Genomic DNA, 12,408 nt, shown 5'->3' with positions numbered 1-12,408 from the left:
GTATTTTAATGAGCTGAACATAAGAAAATACTGAGTCATGGGGGTGTGAAGAGTGTGTGTATGAACTTAACAGGGCTTGGTTTATTTTTTGACTGCTATTTTGGTAACGTTAATATTGTTTTATAGATTTGATTTGTTAATCATATAATATGATTTTTGCTTTAATTTGGATGTTTAGCTTATTTTTAGCTGTTGGCTTTGTTAACAGTGTTTAATAGATTGTAATTGTTTCACTGATGATTTCTTAATTACCGGTATTCTATATGATTTATACTTCTATGATTTGTGATATTCTATTATGTTCTATCATGTTGTTATCATTTATTGTTTGCAAGCTGCTTTGGGAATGAAAAGTGGCATGAAATACAACCAATGAATCAATAATACCACAGAGTTGTATAGGTGATAGATAATCAGACCATAGAAATATAATTGGTAGAGAGAGCTCTGTGTGATGGCATTTCCCATCTTCTGGAGAGGGAGTATATAGTGCTTCCTGTTCCTCCCTCCCTCCCCCTCCCTCTGTTTTGTTAACAGTGTTTTATAGATTACAATTGTTTTATTGATGCTTTGTTAATTATTTTCTATGATTTATGGTGTATTTGTGATGTTCTGTTTTATTATGTTACTGTTATTTATTGTTTGTAAGCTGCTTTGAGATTTATTTGAATGAAAAGCAGCATAGAAATACAATAAACCAAACTTTAGGCATCTGGTTGGCCACTGTGAAAACAGGGAGCTGGCCTGATTTAGCAGGCTCTTATTATATTCTTAATGCATAATAATACCAACTTCTAGGCGCAGGTGGATGTTAAGGTCTGCCCACAGCAAACAAATATTTGTGTTAAAGTGGTTAAGATACAGAAAGTGTAAAGGCCTAAAACACACAAAAGTATGACACAGTCTGAGCATTATTGGACTTTTATCTTAAAATGCCTCCATTCTACCACAACAATTCATGAGCTTCATACAAATAATTAAATGTTACAGCCTCTCATAGTGCAACATAGCTTTATCAGTATTTTCATCTGAATTGCTCTTTCTTCCTCTGAGGAAGGGCTGTAGCTCAGTGGTACAGCTTCTGCTTTGTATGCAGAAGGTCCCAGGTTCAATCCCTGGCATCTCAAGGTAGGGCTGGGAGATAACAATGTGGACCAATTGCCCGACTCAGTAAAAGGCAGCTTCCTAGGTTCCTGATTATTCATATCAGATTCATGTAAAATAGAGAAACAAATATTGATGGTGATGGTGAAGTAAACTTTGAAGGGTTTGTACAGATTATGACAGCAAAGTGAAGAATGTACTAAATTCCATAAACACAATGTTTAAAACATTTGCATTTTTCTCTGTTCATAACTTATCCCCACTATCAAAAGACTGCATGTATAGTAACAAACTCATTCCCCCATTTTTTCCCATTAACTGTCATCCTGATATTTTGAGGAAATGATCAAAGTAACAAATGTTTGCATGTGATTTACTGTGGATATTTAAGTTCTTCCATACTTCTAAAGCTAAGTAGCATACTGGCCAAATGCAGAGGAAACTAGGTTATATTAATTTGCATGTTGTTGAAATGAAGTCTTTGTAGACAATGAACAGTCAAAAAGTTAGAAAATGTGTGTAATATCTAGGTATTTGTATACTTTTTAAAAAGCTGCTGATTTTTTTTTTGAGGGGGCACTAATTGAGGAGTATAAACATACATACAGTGGTACCTCGCAAGACGAATGCCTCGCTAGACGAAAAACTTGCTAGACGAAAGGCATTCGCTAATGAAAGGGTGACTAGCAAGACAAATTTTCCTATGGCCGCGACTCGCAAAACAAAAACGTTTTGCAGTGTTTTGTTTTTGTTGTTGTTGTAAAACTGCGCTTCCTCCGACCGTGCTTCGCAAGACGAAATTTCCGCTATACGACAACACTTGCGGAACGAATTAATTTCGTCTTGCGAGGCACCACTGTACACCTTGTAACCCGAGGTGTTTGTAAACCGAAGTACCACTGTATCTTTAATTTTAATGATTAATATTCCAGTGCAAGACTCTTCACTAGGATGTAACTAGTGGGCCCTGCACAACATTTGTCTGGTATGAAGATATAAGCACCATCCATTAACTGAAATATTTACCAGCCAGGTGCTTACATCTCCATATTTTGGATGCATGAGCAGTGAGTGACATGAGGCTGAGTTCCTAATCTTTTTATATTAATTATGTAATTGTTACACGAATGGCTACTATATAATATATATTTTTTCAACAAAATCTGAATTTTGTCAATAGCTGCCCGCTTCTGGGGTTTGAGGGTTGTGGAATAATCAGTTGAAGATACGACATACTACATAGTCTAAACCTAATCACAAGCCTTCTGATTGTGATTTTCTGCCCACAATGTGCAGGCCACAATGGAGCTGATAACCAGATATTTATATCCTGAAATAAAATTCTTTATTTAAAAAGGATGTTTCTGTTATGCGTTTTGTATTTGCTTTAAGATTTTAATATTAATTTTAATATTTTAAGGGTTCTTATTTTTTTCATATTTAATCTTATTGTCGTGACAAAAATTCTTTACAAATGTGGAAACTAAGACCCTCAACATTTATTTATTTATTTTCATTATTATATGCAGTTCATATGCACACTGACAAAGAAATAATCTCTCAGATAAAAAAGTGGTTGATTTCAATTAAAAGCCTTTAGGCTAATATATGGTATATAAATAAACCATAACATAACATCAACCAGAACAACACAAAATCCTTTCTTTCCCCTTCGCTTCCCCAAAAGATAAACCTTCTCTCTCTGAATTACACATGAAAAGGGGATCTGCATAATGGAAATATGTCTGAATAATCATTTACGAATATAAGATCTCTGCATTTTGGCTATAACGTTAAGTAGAAGTTTTAATAACAGAAATGCCAAATGCAGACATTTACAGGTATATTTAGTTTGCAATCAAAAGGGGAAGGCATGCCAAAGCAGAGGGCACTGGCAAATAGTGCTATATGTAATTTACAATTTGAAATAAAAACTCTTGGCAGGAAACTTTAAATGGAAACAAAGTCAAGGCTATATTAAATATACTGTATTATATGTACTCATTCATGTGTTTCATGTACACTAGCCTACTTATTACAATTTTCACCTTCAATAATAGTATAAAAACATAGTCCTCAGGAAGTTGCATACCCATTTTCAGGGGTGTAGTGCTGTCCGCAAACACCCAGGCAGGGGTGCATGTGCCCCCCAAGTGGGGACGGAGCACGCTACCCCAGCCCTTGCTGCTGTCTGGTGGGTGCAGGGCACGTGAAGAGCACCCTCCATACCCTGTCCACGCCTGGCACGTGAGCGCCTGCCTGTCAGCAGTGGGGACTGCGTGAGCACGGAGCTCACCCAGTCCCCACCGCTGACAGGCAAGTGTTCATGTGCTAAACGGGGTTGGGCATGGAGGATGCTCTTCACCCTCCACACCCTGTCCCTGCCCAGCACAGAGGGGTCTGCCCATCGGCTAGCAGGCAGGAGCAGGGCAGGGCAAGGAGATTGAAGAATACCGTCTATGCTCACCCATCAGGTGATGGGGGGCTTGCACCCAGCACATGACGGAGTGCCTGGTTCGCATCACCCAAGATTCTGCACCTGGGGCCATGGCCCCTCTGCTTCCCCCCCCCCCGCCACTGCCTGTTTTAAAACAGCTGCGTTGGTTGGCAGTTTGTTTGGGGGTCTAATTCCAAGATACTCCCATTTGTGTTTAAAGCACTAAATGATTCATGCCCCAAATATCTGAAGCACCATCTCCTTCCCTACATACCCACTTGAGTGATAAGATTAACAGAGAGGGCCCTATTGGTTGTTTCACTGTCAATAGAAGCTGGGTGATGTTGCTTGGAGAGAGCATTATCTGTGGCAGCCCCTAAGTTGTAGATTTCCTTTCCCACAGAAGTGTGTCTGGCATCCTCATTATACAGTTTTTTAGTGAATGCTGAAGACACCCTAGCTTTTCATACCTGAGAGCGCAGTTTGTTAAGGGTACAGAGGGTTTTTAGGAGACCCCTATTCGTCTCCAAGAACTACAGGTTGACTGCAAAACCAATCTGGAAAATGTAGCTCTGGAATGGGGTCTCCTAACAACTCTCAGCAGCTTTCACAAACTACAGTTCTCATGATTTTTTGGGGGGGGCCATGACTGCTTGGTATGATACCACTTTAAATATACAGGGGCTTATGTCTCAAAGCCAAAATCTAGGGAGCTCCCTGATTTGAATATTTGCATGCTATCAGAATCAAAAAAATCTGAATAACTGCAAGCTATGAGTTGTGTGTGTTGTATGAATTTTGTTCTTATATTAATTTGCATCTATAGAATTTTGTCCTGAGAACATAAGGCTCTTTCTATTTGCTGGCTTTATTTGCTGACGTTATGCTTTTGCTCCAGTGATTTAAACTATTATGTTTAATATATCAAACTTGCTGTTTTATAACAAGATACTCCCACCTGCTTCTGTTCCTTCAACTCCTAAAGCTCATCGTTACAGCTTTATTTATTTTGTGGTGGTTGTTTTCAAGTAGCCTTTGCTGGGGGATGGGATACTATTTTCCTTAGATTCAACAAGATGTTATTTATGCTTTCGTCCTTGGTTAATCACATATTGTTTCTTCCTTAATTTTGCACCATTATTAGAATTATACTTTCTACCATGAAGTGTGTTTTATATCAGTTGTGTTTCTACATATTGTAACACTCTAATTCTAGAATGCAAAATAAAACTTTGAGAGTTCTTTCCAAAAGGTGCTAGTTATGTTACATGGTGTAGTGGAATGGGAGAAAGCAAATTGGTTCCTCCTCTTTTGCCAGCAGATGTCAGAGGCATTGAAAGATTCAGGTTGTAGGCCTCTGAAAAAGATGCAAATGTAAGCCAACTTTCAACTGGAAAGCTGCCCTGTAAGCAAAGTTTGACTAAAAATGGAGATAATGGACAGGAGGTGAGGGGCCTGCAGCAAAAAAAACCTTGTGGTTCAGACCCCCACAAACCCTAACAATGCTACTTGCATTGAGGTAGATAACAGTCCTTCTACTTGAAGTTTGTTGGCATCCGTATGTCTCGAGAAACAATGGAGTGCGCCTCCGGGGGTGAAGTCAAACTGCTCAGAGGTCCTAGGCTTCCCAGATGACAAGACCTCTATCTCAGACTCACTTATGTGGTCCAAAGGAAAGCAGAGCAAAACATTTGACACCAGTTTGGCTGCAGGATTTGCTGCAGGAGGTATGCAAGATGCCATCCAACCATCTTAGAGAGTTCACTCCGGTTGCCCGCACTGATGACTAAAAGAAAAAGTAAGTGTGTGGCAGGCACTGAACATATGCCCACTAAGCAGGACCATATCCCCCCTCTCTCCAGGGATACCATCACCTCTGCCTCACCAACTGAAGCTTGACCAACCAAAACTGTGGCTTAGAATAATAGAATATTCTAGTGTTGGAAGGGACCACGAATGTCATCCAGTCCATACCCCCTGCAATGCAGGAATATCTTGCCTAACATGAGACTTGAACCCATGACGCTGAGATTAAGAGTCTCATGCTCTACTGACTGAGCCACAAATCACTCATACACAGTCGGGGAACAGGATGCATAAACCACCCTAACAATCCTTAAAATAATACTAACTCAGTATGAACAGTTCAGGTGGGATGGGAAATCTTAACAGTTAAGATTTCCCATCCCACCTGCATTGCCCAAATAGATAACTAAGGGCAAGACTTGCCCGGACCTTGGAAGGGTCTGCATCTTAAGTGGAAATTGAAACCAGATTTCCAATACCAACCCCCTGCAATGCAGGAATCTCAGCTAAAGCATCAATGACAGATGGCCATCCAACCTCTGCTTAAAAACCTCCAAGGAAGGAGAGTCCACCACCTCTTGTGGGAGTCTGTTCCGCTGCCAAACAACTCTTACTGTCAGAAAGTTTTTTCCGAATGTTTAGTCAGAATCTCCTTTCTTGTAACTTGAAGCCATTGCTTCGAGTCCTACCCTCCAGAGCAGGAGGAATCAAGCATGCTCCCTCTTTCATGTGACAGCCCTTATGAAGATGACTATTATCTCTCCTCTTAGTCTTCTCTTCTCCAGGCTAAACATACTCAGTTCTTTCAAACAATCCTTGTAAGGCTTTGTTTCCAGACCCTTGATAATCTTCGTTGCCCTCCTCTGCACACGTTCCAGCTTGTCGACATTCTTCTTAAATTGTGGTGCCCAGAATTAGACACAGTATTCCAAGTGTGGTCTGACCAAGGCAGAACAGAGTGCCCCTTGATCTGGACACTATACTTCTGTTGATGCAGCCTAGAATAGCATTAGCTTTTTTTGCTGCTGCATCACACTGTTGACCCATGTTAAGCTTGTAGCCCACCAAGACCCCTAGATCCTTTTTACATGTGCTGCTAGTAAGCCAGGTGTCCTCCTTCCCATATTTATGCATCTGGTTTTCCTGCCTAAGTGCAGAACCTTACATTTGTCCCTAATGAAATTCATTTTGTTAGCATTTTAAAAAATGTGAAGTGTAAAAATGGAACATTTCTGGTACATTGTTTGGCTGGCTACTAAGACATGCAATTAACCCACCTTTGGGGTGAGACAGGCTGTGGGTTCTTCATTGCATTTGTAGATCACACTAGGCAGTCATGCTAAGTAGTATACAAAATTTATAAATCTCCTACTCTATCCCTTTCACTTCTGACCTGATTTCTTATAAAAATATATATTTTTAAAAAATGTGTGGATACTGAAGACCATAACTGGATGTTTTCTAATCTTCCTAACAGTCATAGAATGAAAATCAACCCCAGATGCTTGCTGCATATCTGAATTATAAACCCTATTCATAGAAGGAGGAGTCCTTTCCAATTTTGATGCCAAGGAAGAGGTGGGACTCCAGAATGAAAATGGACACAGGGGAAATGAGGAAAATGAGATGAACACAGAAATGGAACAGGAGTTGTGGAGAAAGAAGAATAACCCAGACAAGGGCGTCAAAAGCAGAGAGACAGAAGGCAGGAAGCGCCTAACTAGGATGGAGACAGAGATACTACAAACACATGGTGACGTCATGCTGGACTTAGAGCAGTTTCCAAAACAGTTCCAAACTGTGGGAGATGAGGGGAAAAACCTTGAGAAATAATAATGAGATGAGTCTTTATTCTTGGAACTACAGCCTGTCAGATTTGAAGAGCTGACTAACTCTGCTCCAGTTTTCCTTCTGCTTCATTTTAATTGGCAGAATGTGCTCTGGGAAATAGGAAGACGGGGATAGGGGGAAAACATGCTCGGAGGTTTTGAGGCAAGATCAGAAAGGTAAATAGCTATATGCTATTTTCTTTATCAACATTCATAAGAGAGGTTCAGTTGCCGAGGAGGATATAATGTACCCCCTGTTTTTACCCCCCACTCCCAAACACAGCCTGGGTTAAAAACATAAATGAAAACTGAGAGCACACATGAAAGCAAATGAAAAGTAGATAAAACCCATACAGGCTAAATAGTTCTGATGCTTGTCATTTTTGTTTCTCAGGCTGTTCCCATTAGCACTTTACTATTCAGTTTTCAGGGAATGACTGGATCAAGCATGATAGTTATTAATAAAAATGTGAGGACTGGAAGGATGTGGAAAGTTTTTATTTAAATTTGGAGACAGCAGGGTGGAGAGCAACCCTGCAGAGCCAAAAATACTCCCAGATTGTTCAGCAAGGATGAGGAACTAGTGGCCCTCTATAATTTGCTAGATATCAGCCCCCATCATCACCCCTGACTTTTTGATAATGCTGGTCTGGGGCTGATGGGCATTAGGGAGTCCAACATAAGCTATCCAAATATAAAAGAAATATGAAGATGGTCTGAATGTAATGATAAAAATGTTTATTGTTACATGCATGAGCCTCAGGCTTATGCACTCTTCTCTAGCACAGCTACAAGGAAGAAATGGGAAGCTTTTGCTTCTGTTTTCAATTTATCTTTGTTTATTGTTGCATCTAAACCCTAAACTGTGGTTAATTATGAACTATGGTTAATTTTTTTTCAAAATTGCATTATAACTCATTGTAATGCCACTAGAGATTCAGTTCACATCTGCACCCATATCACCATCCTATGTCTCTTGGTCTCAGGTACGAGACAGATTGTGTATAATCATTCTGGACATAGTACTAGGATGATGAATTCATTGCATAGTCAGTAACAGCAATGATTTTTTGTACTGGTGGGTGGGCAAGATGAACCCAGCTTCTACACAGTTATTAATTTCTTGTACTAGGTTACTCAGACATGCAGAACAAGAAAACAGACCCTAGGATTCTATATCAATAATTAGACAGCATTGACTCACAGACGACTGCAGTTAATGCTCACCTTTAACCATATACTGGTTACACAGATGACTTGACCCAAGTTCATCCCAAATATACTGTAGAGTAACAGGTGATTCCGTGAACATGAAAGCAAGCCTCCAACTCCTATTTTACCATTTGCCTCAAGCAGAAACAACAGCCCAAAGATGCTTATAATGGATAGTTCTCAATTTCAGGTTTAAGCAGAGTCACAATACTATGTCATAAATAATTCTCAGTCCAAGACAATAAATGTGCTATACCAAAGCACATGTGAAATATGTGTAATAGCTGAGGCAGCAGTTTTGAATGGGGAAGCGGTGTAAAAGTGAACACATTGCTTTCACAATATTAACTTTTTGGCCAGTCAAAAGCCATTTAGACTTTTTAAAAACCCTACTACTGTTTGGTAGTAGTTTACCCCCTGCTCCTGCACACACACACACACACACACACACACACCAATCTCTAGCCATACTCTCAAATGAAAGCCAAAATGAAAAATGTCCCCTGCTCAGTGCCAGATACTTCCACCCACATTCAGATTGCCAAAAACCCAAATAAAATATCCACAGCTTTTTGGGAGTCAAAATCTTTCCAATTCCCAGCAGTGAAAACCTCCACTCTCCCATTTCCAAAATCACTTTCCCAATGGAGCAGTCACTGCCAATATAAATAATCACAGCATACTAAAAATTGGGAGGGGAAATAATAAATTGAACTTTATATCAGAATAGGTAAAAACAGGGAGTCTTAACTGATGATATCATTGACTGTTCACTTCAACAACATTCTCAGTTTAATATCCAAACCCTCAATCTAATTCATGTCTCCTGCAGAATGAAATACTTGGAAACTGTGAAAGGAGCCTGAAACTTAATAAATGTCATGGTCTCCATCAGCTGTTAACTCTGCATACACAAGAGAAGCAGTAATCATGTTCAGCACAAGGCAGGACTCTCCAAACAGAATAGATAAGTTTTGTTATATAATTCTTATTTGTGACAAGTTGAACTGAGGGCCAAGCACCTACTTCTCTAGTCATGAAGCCAGCAAAGAGACAGTGGTTGCCCAGAAGCATTTATAGGTTGAGACAGACAAAAAAACAACCAATGCAAGTCAGCATTTGCTGCAGTGAGGAGGTTTATGTACTCTGATTATAGTAACAACTGTTTTTTGGAGGTGTTTATGTACTGTCTGGTATTTTTCTATTAAAATTCAACCATAATGCCAAGAGCATGGACCTAGGTGTGGAAGATCACAGTAGCTGAGAAACACTTGGAAGACTGCTGCTCCTACTACCCCTTGGGTACTTAACAGGGAGTGGTTTGCCCAGAGGCTGTCATTGAGGAGGACTGGAGTGGATGAGAAACACCTGGGAGACTGCTGTCTGAAACTGAGTTTGTGCTTGCTCCTCCCACCCCTCAGCTGATTCCTCTTCCACAAACAAGGTCAGAATACCTGCTGCCAGTGCTTTTTTTCCAGGGGATACTCAAGGGTATGCAATACCGGTATCTTTTTGTTAAAAAGCGTAGTATTTACTTTAACAACTTTGTGGTAAGTACCGGCACCTCTTTTTATGGTTATAAGTGTGACACCTACTGTAACAACTTCATGATGAATACTGGCACCTATTTTTCTAGAAAAACAGCAACGCCTGCTACTGTTGATGGCATATGAAAAGGTCATACTCTCTTAATTAGGTACTTGGAAATGGGTGGTTTCCAGCAGCTCAGTCCACTACAGCAGCAGTGAAAGTCAGCAGAATCTCACAACAAGTTATAACACTAGAGTTAAATGGTATTTGGAATAAGCTCTATCTGTAACATCTTAATGACTAGGTTTTTAGCCAAATGGTTTGTGTAGCTTGACTCCTATTAGGACGTGTTCTTGATTTATTGCTCTTTGGGCATTTTTTTAAAAAATAAAAGATGTTTTCATATGATTGACTGGGATGCTCCCTGTGATGGGGGGGGGAAGAGATCAAATGTGCTGGTGGCTGTGCTCAAACTCCCAACTAGATGAGAAACTATTGGTGGGGAAGGGCTCAATCTTTCTATAAGACAACTGGGGTGGTGATGTTTGCATTACTCAGGTGAGAGATGTGATGGAAATTATTATTCCCCCGCCTTGCTATTATTGGATTGCTTTTATCCAACATACTGATTTTTCTGTACATGATTATTGGTTGTTGTATGTACTGAATGTTTTATTTTAGAAAGTATTGAGTGGATGGAGCCTGTGGTTAAGGGAAGGAGATGGTGACTGCTGAGTGATTGAGTATGTGAGGATTGTGTGTTTAGATGCATTTTATGTAGTGTGAATGATTTTGATGCTTATCTTATTACAAGTAAGGGATTTAATAACATTTATTAGCTTTTCTAGACATATAATTTAAGTTGCATTAAGTTGAGGTCTTGTATATGATTTGTTTTTGTGGTTTATTTTTCTTATGTACATTTATGTACTTAAGAACTTGGATACATTGTTTTGAGAGACAGTTTAATTATGTTACTTAAAATGTGGAATTCACTATTAGCAGCAGCACTTAGACTAAGATGTGGAACCTATATCATATTAAGACTTTTTAAAATACATTTTTGATGGGATATGTAAACTATCTGTAGACTTGTTAAAATAGAAAATGGTATGCAAGTTATATAGTAATTAAAGCACTCCCTGATTTTTTAAAAGGTTGATGCTTCATCAAAGTGAGGATGCTTTAGTTCCCACTGCTCCATTGCTGCTGGTGGTTCACCTTTACTAAACATAATGATAGCATTGCTATGCCATACCATTTTATGATGCCATTATGATGTATTAGAATGTGACTAGTCAATACAGTGCACATGTGTAGAGATCACTTAGGAAGAGCTCACTGAATAAGATAAACATTTAGCCTGTGTTTATTTAATGTCACTTATTTTTGCAGTTGCTGACATGTCAGAAATGAAATGAAAGACCACTGAGAAACTGATTGCCATTGTGGCAACTGCTGAAAGTCAAACAAGCCAGAGGGAAGTTTAAGCACAGTACTATTTTTAACATACTATATAATCTGGGGATACAATGCTACTTCAACAAAACAGTATGTTTCCAGTACACTGGAAAACTTTGACATTCCTGAGTGCACACTGCTTTACTATAGGACAATTTGGGTCAGACTAATGAATGGGACATTTAGTCCATTCTTCTGTCTGCAACAAGCAGATCCAAAGTAAGCATTAGAGCTTTGTGTTGTTGTTTATGATACTCTTGTTCCTAATGAACGTATTTTGCAGATGATAATATGGTAGCTCAAAAAAATCAAAACAATAAGTCTCTTTGGCTTGGCTTTTAGTGATCAGGATTAAGCTGAAGTTGGATGGACTTCCACTGGGCATTTCTTCTCTGCTGCTGCTTAACATTTTTAGACTTAAAAATGCTGTAGTGAGACTCAGCTGATCAGGATATTTGGGTCAGGATCAGGATGCACACACACACACACACACACACACACACACGTTGCATGAATGTGTGTGTGTGTTCTCATGTTACATGAATTCTATCTTTTTATCCTTCTAATATAGGGAACTAAGAAGCAATATGCTCAAATACCCATGATACAGTCTAAAGCACTTACCACCTGTAACTTAAATATACAGTATTCTTACCGGTATATTATATACAGTACTTTTCCATCTATAAGATGCCCCCATGTATAAGACGACCCCTATTTTTGGAGCCTCAAAATTTAGAAAATGGGGGGATTGAGCTTTGCGGGGGGGATGCCAAAATGCAGCACACAACCACTCGTGTTTCAGAAACCACCTATCCAGGGGCTGTTTGTTGTCATTAGTCCTCCCGATTGCCGCTGTGGCAGCCAATAGACAGCTGCCCTTGTCACAGCAAGTGAGAGCATGATTGGCAGCGGCAATGATTGGGTGGTTTCTGCGATGCGAGCGGTTGTGTGCTGTATTCCGGCAGGTGAAAGATTTCCGGCATTCCCCCCCCCCAACAATCAAGCGGCCAATTGCCACTTAAAATC

At 39.6% G+C, this 12,408-nt stretch overlaps 1 protein-coding gene and 1 non-coding gene across 5 annotated transcripts in view; one reads left to right on the top strand and one right to left on the bottom strand.

The window, feature by feature from the left end:
- LOC117056348 (ankyrin repeat and fibronectin type-III domain-containing protein 1-like) overlaps window positions 1-12,408 on the bottom strand; it is a 371,686-nt gene that overhangs the window by 152,708 nt on the left and 206,570 nt on the right. The gene's annotated exons all lie outside the window — the stretch shown is intronic.
- TRNAT-UGU lies at window positions 1,056-1,127 on the top strand. The gene has a single exon. It is a non-coding gene; the product is annotated as a tRNA-Thr (tRNA).

Source organism: Lacerta agilis, chromosome 13, assembly GCF_009819535.1.
Source record: "Lacerta agilis isolate rLacAgi1 chromosome 13, rLacAgi1.pri, whole genome shotgun sequence".
Taxonomy (NCBI): domain Eukaryota; kingdom Metazoa; phylum Chordata; class Lepidosauria; order Squamata; family Lacertidae; genus Lacerta; species Lacerta agilis.
This window is presented reverse-complemented; position numbering and strand designations above follow the sequence as displayed.